Genomic DNA, 15,003 nt, shown 5'->3' with positions numbered 1-15,003 from the left:
TAAAGTTTTATGTGGTCCTTAAGATGCTCAGGGTCCTGGAATCTTGGGACTATGGCCTATTTTGCATCTTTTTTTAAGGTTTAGTTATTTATTATGTATATAGCATTCTGCCTGCACTTATCTTTGAAGTCCAGAAGAAGGCACCAGATCTCATTATAGATGGTTGTGAGCCACAATGTGGTTGCTGGGAATTGAACTAAGGACCTCTGGAAGAGCAGTTAATACCATTAACCTCTGAGCCATCTCTCCAGCCCCAGCCTAACTATTTTGTAATGGTTGTTTGATCTCGGAGACAGAGGCAACAGTTTAAATCTTACGTGAATCCCTTCTGTTTTCCAGAATTAAAGTCAAGACTATTCTGTTTCCATTGTCTTGAGGCCCATGTTATTTGATCTCCTTTGCTATATATCCTATCCTATCACTGACTCTTCCTCAATAAGAATTTCAGCATCTTTCTCCCCTTCATCCTGGAAAATGTTAACACTGAGAGAAATTATTTCCTTAATACCTTATCTTCACATTTCATTGTCTCCTTGATGCCCATGGCTACCACTTGCATTTTTATTTAGGTCATATTTAGGATCTATTTCACCAGAACTGTCCTCTGGTCAACCTGGACTATCACTGCACTCTCCCGACAATCATTCTACCTCAGATCATAGTGACTATGGCCGTATCCCCACCCCCATCCCCATGCTACACAACTCCTCTACCCAAACTGGTCCTCTGCTGTTTGTTAGACAGAGCTTTCTAACATATAAACTCAGGAGTGTTATGTCCCTGCTCAGAAATTTACATTGGCCTCACATCTCCTACATAATCAAGAAGTCAGAGTCCTTCACCAAGCAGACAGCACACCACACTGCCGTCTACTCTCATATCTCTATAAGCAGACATTTCATACTCTGACATGACTGAACTACACACAGTTCCTGGCCTCCCCTGTCAGTCACTAAGCTCCCAGAGCCTCTCTGTGCCTGGAAGAGCTATTTTCCTGCCTATTTACAAAGATATTCATCTTTGGTTCCAGTTCAAACACCAATTCCCCCCACCCTGCCACGGAAGCCTTTTCTGCCTCATCTAGGTGGAGCTAGGTGCTCTTTCTCCCAGGCGCCCCAGAACTTGGTGAGGCATCCATTGCAACATTTACCTCACCAGATTCACAGCATGAAGGCAGGAAGCATTCCTAGTTATCTCTCTATCTCAGCCCCACGTGCAGGCCCAGCTCAAAGTTGTTTCAATAAACATTATGAAAGGAATAAAGGAATGAGTTCCAAAGACACCCTGTCCTCTATTCACACAAGGTCAGAAGAGACTGGGCACTGGAATTAATTGAATCTCTTCTCTCTTTACCCTGGCTCAGTGCCCTACCCATATGATTAAACCTCCTAATAGAGTCGGCTAAGCAGCACATACAAATCCCTCAGCATTAAGTAGAAGAAAGGCTTCCAAGTGCTTAGAGAAGAAAGCCTCTGGTGCTTCAGCGATGTCTGACTACTTCCAAGACACGAAGTCCCTGGGAGCTTTAGTGAAAATTTTAAATGAAAACCAATTATGTGCTCGGCACTGGGCTAGCCCCTGACGGTGAGGGCGCAACCAAAGCGACAGAGTCCATTAGCTGGTCACTTGCTCTGTGTCAGCCACAATTCTATGGGATGGTGTGGAAAGGTGTTTATGGCTGTCGATCTTATTTTTCTTTTGGTGGGGGAGGGGTTTCGAGACAGGGTTTCTCTGTGTAGCTTTGCACCTTTCCTGGAACTCGCTTTGGAGACCAGGCTGGCCTCGAACTCGCAGAGGCCTGCCTCTGCCTCCCGAGTGCTGGGATTAAAGGCGTGCGCCACCCACCGCCCAGCCTGTCAATCTTATTTTACAGATTAGGAAACAGGCCCAATGTCACATAGCTAACATGTGCAACAGTACTATCATCATTGTCTATCCCGCTCCTTTCTTCTTCACCTAACCCCCTCACACCTGCTCTAAAATAAATATAAAATAAATCCTTTCTGCTCTCTTGCCTCTCCCTTTGACTTCCTTCTCTTCATCGGATGACACCACCACCCAGAGACTTCATCCTTTTTCTTACTATCCAGGGGTGAAGAATGCTCTTCACCCAATTCTTGTGCCAGCCCAGGGAGAGAAGACCCCTTTCCTCCTGAGGGCAGCTCCTCCATCCGACATTCCATGCTAGATGCCCATCTTTTCGGGAATCTTACACTACGATCCTTTCACTTATAACTTTCCCATTAAATTGGATCCTTCCTGCTGGCTTTTAAAACACCATGGCAAGAATGCTAACCATGAGGTCGGTCCACCCGCACATGCAGTCTGCGGTCCACTCTGAGTTGGGTTTTCTTGTGTGTGATGTCAGACATGGGTTCAGTCTTCTCTGTCATGTGCATAGATTTTCTCACCCAACATATTTAAGAGACTACCCTTTGCCCATTGTATGTTTTTGGTGCTTTTGGTGAAGATTAATTAAACATACATATGTGGGTATATTTAGGAGCTTTAAAATTCTGCTCTGATGGTTTATATCTGTCTGTACTCTATTCTAGTCTTTTTTTCTTTTCTTTTCTGTTTTTTTGAGACAGGGTTTCTTTGTATAGTCCTGGCTGTCCTGGGGGTTTGTTGGCCATTCCGTTGACCAATTACCAAGATCCAGGTTCAGTGAGGGAGTCTTTTTAAAATAGGTGAGGAATAATAGGAGACATCTGACATGGACTTCTGGACTCCACGCATTCTTACAGAAGTGATCATGCCTACATGCACACTTGCTCATATACCCCCACCCCCCACAGGGCTGGAGGGAAACACATTGACTTTGGAACTTGTATTTTAAGAGACTCTCTGGTTAGTTCTAACATTTTTGTGGTATCGTGAGGGTTTTCCGTAAATAGGGACAATTTTATTCCTTTCTTCCCTACTTGGATGGCCTTTGTTTCTTTTTCTTCCCTCAAGGCTCTGGCTAGGACTTGTGCTGTTATATTGAGTAAAACTGTCAAGATGGCTGCTCTTGCCTTTTTGCTGATATTAGAAGAAAAGTTTCCGGGTTTTCAACATTGGATATGGCGCTAGCTGTGGGCTTTCCACTGGCTCCCATTTCACTTGTGTGTGGGTACGTGTGCACATGTGTGTACTGTCGAGTGTGTGGGCCAGGGCTGCTGGCCTGCCAGCTTCTGAGGGTTCTCCCGACCTTGCACTCCACCTTACCACAGCAGTGCTAGAATTACAGACTCACTGCCACGTCCAGCCGCATGTGTTCTGGGGATCTGAACCCAGGTCCTCACATTTTGCACAGGAAGTGCTTTCCCCAGTGATCCTTTAAAAATAGAAGTTCCGAGTGTGTCACTGCGGGATAGACTTTTTGCTGTGACAAGTACCTGAGCAAGCCAACTTAAAGGGAAGAAAAGCTCAGTTGGGCTCGGAGTTCCAAAGGGGAGATGTGACAGCGCAGAGCAGCTCACCTCATTGCACCTGGGAAGCAGAGAGAAGAGGGAGCAGGGGGGAGGGGAGGGGGAGAAGGAGAGAGGGGAGAGGGGGAGGGGGAGGAGAGACGGAGGGGATGGGGAAGGGGAGGAGGAGAAGGGGAGAGGGGAGAGGGGGAGGGGGACAGGGGGAGGAGGGAAGAGGATCTGCTCTAGCAGCCTTCCTCTTTTTTCCTCTCTTGTTCCATCCAGGCCCCTGGCCTATGGGACAGTGCTGCTCACATTCAGGGTGGGCCATCTTGCCCTTAGTTAAAACTCTGGAGACGCCCTCCTCACCACACCCTGGGTACTTCTAAATATGGCGACGCTGATCATCAGGGCCAAGTTATAGTTGCTTTGCTGCTTAGTCCTCCAGAGACGCTCATCAAGTACTTAGTCCTCAGAGACGCTCATCAAGTACTTAGTCCTCAGAGACACTCATCAAGTACTTAGTCCTTCAGAGACACTCATCAAGTACTTAGTCCTCAGAGCCATGCATCAGAATCCTTAACATGACTAGGACTCCGTGTTCTTCTCCCTCTGGACCTCTTCTGCTCATCCTGTAGAATGCTCCCCCAGTCTCTGAACTCTACACCCACTGGCCTTTAGAACCTCAGACGCCATGTTTGTTCAAGGGTGGGCTTTGCTCCTTCCTGGAATGCCCTCTTCCAACTTCTGAGCTCTTCTCCTTACTAAACTCCTACCCATCCTCCGGTTTCAGCTCAACCACAGTTCCTCAGGTGATTTCCCAGGTCCTCCCTGAAGGGTCCCGGATACACTATCAGTAGTAAACGCTTGTGATACCACGCGCCACTCTACAGCTCTAACCACAGCATCTCTGTATGTTTCTTTAGTGGTGGCTTGTTTCTCCTAAACAACTTCAAGCCTCAGGAGAACTGGGATGCTGACCCTTTTCCTTCCTTCTCCACAGTACACCCGGGAACATTTGATAAATCCTTGCTGGTGTCTTGAAAATGCAACACTCACTTCTCAATCCAATACCATCTGGTTCCTAGCCTCATTACTTCGCTGAAATTGTCCTTGCTAAAACCATCAACAGTCATCAAATGCCAATGCTTCCTTGGAATCCTAGTGTTCTACCAGCTGGTGTGAGGGTTTCCTGCATTAAAATAGAATTTGGGTAGTCTCCCCCCCAACTCATAGGAGAAGAGTGGGCTGATAAAATAATTTTAACCCAACGTTTTTGTTTCATAAATTTTCTTGACAGTTGGAACCTATAGTAGAACCTTGCTCAAGATGTTCTCCTACTTAGCTCCAAATTTATGTTTTTCAGTAATTGTAACGTATGAATATTTCATAGTTATTCTCCAAAAAGAACCATGATTTTCCTGAGTTCTATCGTATGAACAATTTTTGAGCCCCACTGGCCAAATCCAAAGGAATATTTTTGTCCTCTCATTTGCTCTCTTTGCAGTCTGGTACTGTTTACCATGTTGTTCATTCCTTTTTAGCAACCAGTACTTACTAAGCACATGTTACGATCTCAGGCAGCCCTTTGTCCCCGATTCCACTACGGCATGCAGCACCTCCTGTGATCTCGTCCATGTGCCGTGTGGCCCTGGGTGGTACAGAGACCATGGGCTTGTCCACCCCCTCTTCCTCTCCCTCCATAATCAGACTGCCACTTGGGTCAAATGCAAAAATGATTTTGGTGACACCCAAGTAAATATGAGTGAATGAAGAAATGAACAAAAGGTGAGGCGGACTATACTTTGTCCTTGTGCCCGGTGTCCTCACTGAAGAAGCCATTGAAACACAAACTTGGGACAACAGAAATGATGGTCTTCACCATTTGGTATATAAAATACCATCTGCTTTTTCCTTTCGAGTAAAGTTGACTTGATATAAATTATGATAGTCTAACAAGTCGGGACATTTCACTTCTAATATCTGTAAGCCATCACCAAGAGATTGCTTTTTTTTTTTTTTTTTTTTTTTGGTTTTTTTTTTTTTGGTTTTTCGAGACAGGGTTTCTCTGTGTAGTTTTGCGCCTCTCCTGGAACTCACTTGGTAGCCCAGGCTGGCCTCGAACTCACAGAGATCCGCCTGGCTCTGCCTCCCGAGTGCTGGGATTAAAGGCATGCGCCACCACTGCCCGGCGATGAGATTGCTTTTTGTTTGTTTGGTTTTTGGTTTTTCAAACCAGGATTTCTCTGTGTAGTTTTCGTGCCTGTCCTGGATCTCACTCTGTAGACCAGGCTGGCCTTGAACTCACAGAGATCCACCTGCCTCTGCCTCTGCCTCTGCCTCTGCCTCTGCCTCCCGAGTGCTGGGATGGAAGGTGTGCACCACCACCGCCTGGCTAAGACATTGCTTTTAATGCACACACCCCACATATGTGTGCATATATAGTGAATGATTTATGGGGATATAAACAGTTTCATTCTATAAACATTTTTAAATGCCATAAGCTGCAGATATAACTTGGTAGCGGAGTGCTTTACTAGGATATGAGAAGCCTTGAGACCAATGGAAAGAAGGAAGAGAAAGAAAGGAAGGGGAAAAGAGGAGAGGAGGGAGGAGATAGAAAGGAAAGAAAGGAAGGAAATAGGCCGTGTGCTATGCCCGCGGCAGAAGCTAGGTAAATAATGAGATTCTATTAATGTTTCTTTACTTCATATTGTAACCCTGTGCCTTGCCCAAGCTACTGTCTTGGTTCTGCCCTTTCTCCTGAGCTTGTCAATCAAATTCACTCTATCACCTAGGTCTAGTTCAAGGGTCACTTCTAAGGGACCTTAACAATCCATCAGAGTCAATTGACCAGCCTCTGATCCACTTTAGTGTTTGTGCCCCGACCTCATGTCACCAGTTTCTCTACTTAGCATTTCTGCTGGTGATGTGAACAGTTCTTTCCCATACTGCCTTGCAGGTATCTAGAACCTAGAGACCACATGTTGTTTGTTGTTTTCTTGGCTCTTTTGGGGGGCCCACCACCTAGCTTCCAAATAAATCACGCACAGGAGGCTTTTTCTTAATTATGAACGCCTGGCCTTAACTTGGCTTGTTTCTTGCCAGCTTTCCTTTACTTTAAATTATCCCATCTATTACCTCTGGGCTTTTCATGTTCTCTTACTTCTGTAAATCTTACTCTTATTCCACGGCTTGCAGTGTAGCTGGGTGGCTGGCCCCTGGAGTCCTCCTCCTTCCTCTCTCGTTCCTTGATCTCCCTCCTCCAGATTTCTCCTTCTAGTTATCCTCTCTCTGCCTGGCAGCCCTGCCCATCCTTTCTCCTGCCTTGCTATTGGTCATTCACTCTTTATTAGACCATTAGGTGTTTCAGGCAGGCACAGTAACACAGCTTCACAGAGTTAAACAAATGCAGCATAAACAAAAGTAACACACCTTAAAATAATGTTCTACAAGAACCATGGCTTGCTTGGCTCTGATTTCCCAGTGCCTTGAGCAATATGTGTTTTCCGAATTCAAGTGAGTTGACTGACCATTCACTACCAGGATGCTATGCAAGCATCTTTTTCTACTTTTTAAAATTAGTGGGCTTTCTCCTTCATGGCTAGGTTCTAGCGGCCTTGGCTAAGAGCCCAGGCCAGCTTCTTGCTCCCACCTCTGTAGGCAACCACAGGACATCAAAGAAAGCTATTGCCTTGTACGCTCCAGAATTTGTTTGGGGAAAAACTCAAGCTATTTCCTTCTGAAGTGGAATGGAAGTCAGAGGTGAGTCCTCACCAGTGAGCTACCTGAGAGCAAGGTTCTTAGAGGTCTTGGGCTGTTTCTTCTAAACATCAGACAGACTCCCAGCCCAGACCTGAGGCTCAAGGGACACCCCCACTGACCTTTTTCTTTGGTACAGACACAGATTTCCATACCACTAGTATCTGGACCAAAGCAATGACAACCACCATTCCCTGGGGGACATCACAGGCTGTCCTATCCTTTATATGTACATAGAGATAGAAGAGAGATGGGAATCTAACTAAGAATACAGATAGTTTTTTTCCCTGCCCTGTGATGTGTACAAACTTACACGTATCACAGTGATTCCAGCCATCAAAGCACACGACTCCCAGCCTCATCTGGTTATAATCCAAAGTTGTGTGTGCCCAGGCGATGCTGGCGTACCTGGCTTGCAAGTTACTGTACAGAGAACAAGAGGCCTGTGAAGGGGCAGGAGAAAGACTTGGGGCTTCATGGGGAAGAGTCTGAGCTCTCACACGTTCAGGTTCAAGAGGGCAAGTGACACAGGGTAAGCAGAGAGCTTCCCAGAGTGGCTGGGACCTGGAAAGCTCCTGGTGAAAACTGGAGAACCCATCTTGTGGCTGGAAGAGACTGTTATTCAATAGCCTGCCCTGCCTGAAAAGGGGAAGACTGTAGCTAATACTCCACCACCGTCCTTTCTGCATTCATTACTTCCAGGCCGGGCTGCCAGCTCTCTCTCTCTCTCTCTCTCTCTCTCTCTCTCTCCCTCTCTCTCCCCCCCCCTCTCTCTCTCTCCTCTCTTTCTTTTGAGACAGGGTTTCTCCGTGTAGTTTTGGTGCCTGTCCTGGATCTCACTCTGTAAACCAGGCTGGCCTTGAACTCACAGAGATCCGCCTGGCTCTGCCTCCCTAGTGCTGGGATTAAAGGCGTGCGCCACCACCGCCCGGGACAGAGATTCTTAGGGGCCATGAAGTAAACTTGGCATCTTCACTGCTGAAAAATAATCAATGGGGCATCTCAGGAGACTCCACTAAATCCAGTGAAAACTTCCTTGCTCAAATACTCTGAGGGCAATATAACCTTAGACTTCAGAATGATTTTCTTGTTAATTTTAAATTGCTCATTAATGTGAGTGTATGCCACATGTGTGCAGGTGCCCACAGAGGCCAGAGGAGGTCACCTTCTGTAGAGTTACAGGCAAGCTGCTGCACATGGGTGCTGGGGACCAAACTGTGGTCCTCTAGAAGAGCAGCAAGTGCTCTTAACTGCTTAGCTGTCTAGCCAGTTCAACCCCAGAATAATTTTCAAGCCTGTTGTGGTGGTTTGAATAAGAATGGCCCCATAGGCTCACATATTTGAGTGCTTAGGGAGTGGCACTATTTGAAAGGATTAGGAGGTGTGGCCTTGTTAGGGTAAGTGTGGCCTTGCTGGAGGAAGTGTGTCACTGGAGGTGGGCTTTGAGGTTTCAAAAGCCCAATCTAGGCCCAGTGGCTCTCTCTTCCTGCTGCCTGTGAATCTGGATGTAGAATTCTCAGCCCCCTCTCCAGCATCATGTCTGCCTGTGTGCTGCCATGCTTCCCACTGTGATGATAATGGACTAAACCTCTGAACCTGTAAGCCAGTCCCAATTAAATGTTTTCTTTTTATAGGAGTTGCTGTGGTCGTGGTGTCTCTTCATTAGCAACAACAGCAGCAGAACATTGACCAAGACACAGGTTCTTTCAAACATGCGCCCCCCCCCCCCCCCCGACACACCTGGTTCCAAATGCAACCCTTAGAACCAGACATACATATCTGCTGATGTCACTGCATTCTCCTGGTCCTTTACTTAGGATTGCTGTGCACTCGCCTATCCTCTGATAAAGGTGAGACGTTGAGAGGTGATTCTGCTTATTTGGATTGTTTTCAAAGCCAGCTGAGAATACCTTGTCTACCCAGCTCAGACGGTCTCCTGTCTGAAGACATTTCTTCTTCCTGGCTTCCTAAGAACAACCCTGTCTGTTTCAAAGGAATTCTGGATGGCCCTGATATTGTGACCCTGTGTCCCTTGGCTTGAATCCAAAGGAATCCTCTTGAGCGCCATAAAGGAAGTGGGAGGCATCACCAACACTGTTTAGCAGAAGATGTATTTGAGGGAATGTGGTAAGCCCTGGCAGGGAAAGAGGGTTGTTGAAACTTTACATGGTTCAAAATTCAAAAGCCACAAAGGGTTTATAGGGCCATCAGTCCTGGGGTCAATAGATACTTTTAGACTCCGTGTCTCTCTTTATTCTACTCTTTTATAACATAGTATACATTCTGTATCTCTTATCTTCTCCCCTAAGCCCATACCTTGGAAAACAGTCTCATCAGTTATATAGGAAACTTCCCAATTCTCTCCCTATAGATGAGTAGGACTGTGTTTGACTGTTTGGAAGTAGGGTGAAATAGTCAACAAACTCCCTTTTGATGAATACATAGCCTTCCTTTCCTAGTTCAAATAATGCTATGATATACTCTTTGTGTCCATGCAAGTACAGCAAGCAGCAAGTGGAGTCCCTAAAAATGGAATCAATGGGACAGATGGGCCAGGAACTTCTAATTGGGGTAGGTACTTCCAAAATGTTTCCAAAGAGGTTGGACCACTTGACTTCCCTGCCATCAACGTAGGAGAGAGCCTGTCTGCCCAGAACTGCATGAGCAGTTATCCACCTTTCCACTGTTTGCTAACTGAAGGAGGGGCTGTCTATGTTACTGTGCTTTGCATTTTAAAGCCAATGAACAGCATCCGGCTCTTCTAGACTGGCACCTTCCCTGAGTCTAATGGGATCACAAACATCTGTCTGTAAACAACTGTCTTTTCTTATGATGGTTCTGGATTTGGGGCATCACAGAATGTTGGTTCTTACAGAGGGAAGAGTGGTCCTATGGCAGGGTGGGAGATATAGGAATTTGAGGAATTAGACTACAGGCACAGATCTGCCACTTAGCTTTATGATCTTCGCAAATAATTCTACGTCTTCCAAATTCAGTCTCCTCACATTAAAAATGGAGGTAATATTGATTTTTTGCAATGCCTTGTGATCTGGCACATGAAAGATACTTAACAATGGTATTTAAATGGTAGCAGCTTTCCTTGGAGTTAATAATCACCAGGTCAGGGTTAACCCCCTGGATACTTTTCACAAAGCACACTCCTACTCCCTAGCCAGGATCAAATGGCTTTTTCCTCAAGTGGCCAGCCAGACCATTCCCAGCTCCTCCTCTGAGTCACTTAACCTCTTCCACAGCCTGAGGTAGATCTCTAAACTCTTCTTTGAGCCTGAGTGAAGGCTATGCCAGCTTGTCCCTGGGCCAGCTTTCCTTGTTGCCATAAGATGTCTGAACACAAAGGGAGAAGACAGGGCTCCTTTTCAATTACAGATGGGCAGGCGAGAGATAACACAGAATCCTCTGACAGAATGCCAAAGACTTTCATCAGCTCCACACTCGGTGGTGTCTGCCTTTTCAGGATATTATTTCTGAGGAGGTCACCACAGGCGGATCTCTAATTCTGACAGGAATGCCCACAGCTATGGTTTCTGTTTGTGCCAATAACCCTCTCCTCAGAGGACTCAGAAGTTTTCCATTCAGGCAGACAGCACCTCCTTTCACTCCCCAGGCTGGTAGAAATGGTGAGCATGTTCCTGGAGTGAGTGGGGAGCTGGGAGGAGAGTTGTAGTTCACATGCCTAATACACATCGAACCATCAGAAAACCACACTGGGTTCTCTCTGGATACGGATATGACTGTATGCCGGCTTAGAGCCTCTCCTACCTGGGAGCTGGGAGAAGAGGTTGGGAAATTATAACTGTTATCAGAGCGTGCCTTTGTTCTTTCTTTCCTTGGTTCACCTCTGGCCTGTCTGAAAGGGACAGGATCAAAATGTCTGTGGCTTCCAAAAACTTCCTTAGTACCGAAAGAGACCACCTCGTCCCTCCGAAGACTGCAAACCCCAGGGAATCTCTAGCAAAGTGAATGCCGGGTATCTCCCATCATTGTCCCTCGAACTGTCTCCTATTGTGTCTGGAATTGTTTCTCCTGGGACTGGCTCAGACACAGGCAGGACCCAGAGATCCCACTGCATACATCAATCCCTGCCAGTTACATTGTTGTCTCCCTGGAATCGGCCCCTAGGCCTGCTTGGGAGAACCCCAGTTCCTGTTCTCCTGCAACCCGGCCAATAACGCTGTCCTGGACTGGGAGAGGGTCTGCTGTCCTCACAGACTGGAAAAGCCCAGAGAATGTAGCTCAGTCTGCTGGCTGGACGGCTCCCACAACAAACTTGTTAGGAAGTGTAAACGTCCAGGGCCCAACAGCTGCATGCAGAGAAAAGGAAGGTCCTGGTGAGACCAACAAAATAAAACAAACAAAAACAATTACCCCCACCCCACCCACGAGCGCTCGCTGCCAAACAAAATCAAAGTAGCCGAAGGTAGCCCTAGGGTGCTGATAGCTCATAGGTCTCATTTCTGCCTTTCTTCTTTGCCTCTGAGGACACCACCCTTCTAGGGAGTCTTCTGAAGCACCAACATGTGCCAGCAGAGCTCGGGGTGACCAGGACCAGGCAGCAGACTCACTCCAAGCCCTTGTCCCTCCGTCGCTGGTCTCTATTTGGGTCAAACCTTGATGCGGCTAGTAGAAGCTTTCTCGAGGCTGGCGCCGGGTCCGGGATGCGGGCGCCGGGAGGTGGGCCCCGGGGCTCAGGAGCAAGCGGGCAAAGGACCTGCCACGGAGCCGGATCTCTTAACGGGAAATCTTTGGCTGCCCGGGCCCCAGAGTCGCTGGCAAAGATGCCTGTCCCCGAACTCCCTCGGATTGTCGCGCCCCCACACCCCGCCCCTTGAAGCCACAAAAGCACCTCTGCCCTCATTATTTCGTAAAACTTCAGGAAAATCCCTAGCAAGCTTGCTGGAACCTGGACGCACCGACTGACAATTGCCAATGACCAGGACAGCGCCCTCCAGTCCCCGAATCCCCTCCCGCACCCACGATCGCTAGGTTCCCATGCCTAGGACATCCCTGGAAGCACCCGGTGTCGCCTGCCCCGCGGCTGGTCACCAAGGGTCCCAGAGGGTCGCCAGCGCCAAGGTTCAGCCATGAAAGCAGGCAGGATCCCAGGAAAGTGGTGCGGGGCCAACGGGCGGGGACCGGTGGAGGCGAGGGGCTCCAGGGGCTGGCAGCCTCCTGGCTGCGCCTCTTTGAGCTACCGCAGCCGCCGGAGCCAGGAGGACGAAGAGCGCGGAGCTGGGTCAGGGCGCGGTGCGCTGCGCAAGGTGGCACGGGGGAGAGCTTACCTGGGTGTTCAGTCGCCCCAGACAGCGCTCCGGCGCCGGGCACATCCACACTCCGAGCCCGGCGATCCGCCTGCTGTGTGGACGCACCGGCACAGCTCCCTGGGCGTGGGCAATTGCCTCGTAGGTCCCGCGGCTAAGGCTGCTCAGCTCCGCCGTGGCTCCCGCGCGGCACTGCCCCGGGCTCTGCGCGCCTTCCTCCCAGCGCCAGCGGCCTGGCCGGCCCACGTGAGGCTGCTCTGCCCGCCCCGGCTCTGAGAGCGCTGCCCGGGTACCCAGCCCAGAACCTCCTGGCTCCTCCAGGTGGCCCGGGATGGGGGCAGGTACCGAGAGACCTGATTGGCGCTGGAGGGAGTCCTGGGAGAATCCCCAACCAGCAAGGAGAAATGCACTTAGGGATGTAAAGGGTCCGCTGGCGTGTTTGTCCAGAAAAAACCCTCACTTAGCTCAGCTGCCTTTTAGCCCAAGCAACGCAGACCCCAGGAGTCGCAGCATCCAAGGGACGACTCGGTAGTGGGGACTTTGACGGGCTGCAAATGGAAAGTCTAGAAGAGAATTTCGGCGCCAGAGTGTGTCGCTGTCCACTGAAGAGGGACCGCCGCGACAGCTACGTCAAAGGCTCATCCTTTTGCTATTCCCAGGCCTGGGAGTCTAGTGCCTTTGATGTACCAGGTCCTTGTGGAGGAGGCAGAGTTAGAGTGTGTGCTTACCCAGCCCTCTGGTGTCAGACCTATCAGGAAAGGGACAAGAGAAACATTAGAGGTGCTAGGGATTTCTTAACTAGCGTCTTAAAACAAAACAAAACAAAAAACCATTTATTTATAGGTGTGCGTACTATGCCCCTACGTGAAGGTCAGAGGACAACTCTCAGGAATCAGTTCTTTCCTTACATCGTGTGGGTCCCGGGACTTGAACTCAGGAGGTCAGTGACAAGTGTTTACCCTCTAAGCCACCTCAGCAGCCCTCCTCAATGACTTAAGACTCTGAGAGTTACCTGAGAACTGTACCCCAAACAGGAAAATTATGATAGCAGTCGTTGGAAGGTCTGCTCAGAGAACAGTACAGGAGGAGAATGAAGGAAACCATCCTCGACAAAGGATCTCAGGCCAGAATTCCTTTCTCAGGATTCTGCGTCAGTCCTGTTTGGTCTGGAGATTTGGAGGAAGAAACAGGGCCACTTAGAATAAGCCAGTGAGGAAGCTTTCCCACTACATCAGTTATGTTTTCTTTTTCACACTTGGGGTAGTCTGGGCTGTTCAAGGAAAAGATGACAGATTTGAGAAACAAAAATAAAATCCTGAACATGAGAAATGATAGGTTCCCAGTCTGATCTGATTCATCAAAGGGTAAGAAGAGTGTCATCCAGATAGATGACTTCATTATTCTCAATTCATTATTAAAGAAATAACCATCTAAGGCCAGCTTCCCCCTCCACCTGGTCACTGCAGGGGAACTTCTGTGGTTCAGTACTACGTTACTCTCTCTTCCCGGGTTGTAAATATAAAGCTCACATTTCTATGCATCACCTCGTCTTGGCACAATCAGATCTCACACCTGCATTCCTTTCTCATCTCTTTTGCGAAGGCAAAAAACAAAATATGAGAATCTTGCCATTTCAATGCAGACCTTTACACAGAAAAACAAGATGCTGTCTGTACACTGGTTAACGACTCATTGTAAGTCAGACATCTATGTAAGTCCCATCTGAGTTATTGCCAGAACCCAAAGCCTCTTCTACACCTCTCCACTTCTCAAGTCCCTCCTCCTGAAGTAGCCACCATCCTAACGTTGTCATATCCTCCTGTGTGTCTAGGGTTTTGTCTATTTGTGATACATCGCTAAACAACATCATTACTTTTGCTTGTATTTAAGCTTCCTATAAACAGAATAACATATCGAGCATTTATATTTTTGTGCCTATGCTTTTATTTGGTTGTTTGTGGTAACTGCCTCTTTTGTTACATGTGGTTGGTTGTTCATTTTTCACGATACTTGATATCCTTTTCTATGAACACGTCACTATTCAGGTATATGATTTAGAAGGACTGCTTCCAGATGGTGTCACAGGAGATTGTGAACTGCTTGACATGGGTGCTGGCAATCATCCTCCGGTCCTTTGGGAGAGCAGTGTGCACTCTTGACTACTGACCTAACTCTCCAGTCCTCACAGGTGGTTTTGAGAAACAAGGCAAAGATCAGAATGTGGTTCAGTTGGCAGAGCACTTTCTAGGCGTGTGCAAAGCTCTGGGCTCCATCTCCAACACAGTAGAAACCCAGGGTGCCAGTGCATGCCTGTAACTGTAGAGAGATTTTTCTTTGGGCCACCAGCTCACAAAAAAGGACAGGAAGGAGGATCAAAAGTCCAAGATTATCCTCCACTATGTACTGAGTTTGAGGCCAATCTGGGCTACACAAGACCCTATCTCAAAATAATAACAATATTAATGAAAAAATACAAAGACATTTCGAGACCCACGTACCCTTTACCTAATTTCCCCTACTGGTAACATCTTGAGAATTACAGTACAAAGTTTCAAGGTGAATATTGTCAC

The 15,003-nt window shown here is 47.9% G+C and overlaps 1 long non-coding RNA gene across 1 annotated transcript in view; it reads left to right on the top strand.

Annotated features, from left to right (window-relative positions):
* LOC131925460 (uncharacterized) overlaps positions 1 to 13,771 on the top strand; it is a 45,863-nt gene extending 32,092 nt beyond the window's left edge. The window contains exons 2-3 of the long non-coding RNA XR_009383258.1: positions 13,277 to 13,373; positions 13,468 to 13,771. This is a non-coding gene — a long non-coding RNA (uncharacterized LOC131925460). The remainder of the gene's footprint in view (positions 1 to 13,276; positions 13,374 to 13,467) is intronic.
* Positions 13,772 to 15,003: the final 1,232 nt, after the last annotated feature.

Source organism: Peromyscus eremicus, chromosome 15, assembly GCF_949786415.1.
Source record: "Peromyscus eremicus chromosome 15, PerEre_H2_v1, whole genome shotgun sequence".
Classification (NCBI taxonomy): Eukaryota; Metazoa; Chordata; class Mammalia; order Rodentia; family Cricetidae; genus Peromyscus; species Peromyscus eremicus.
Note: the sequence above shows the minus strand (reverse complement) of the source record. Positions and strands in the feature narration are given on the sequence as shown.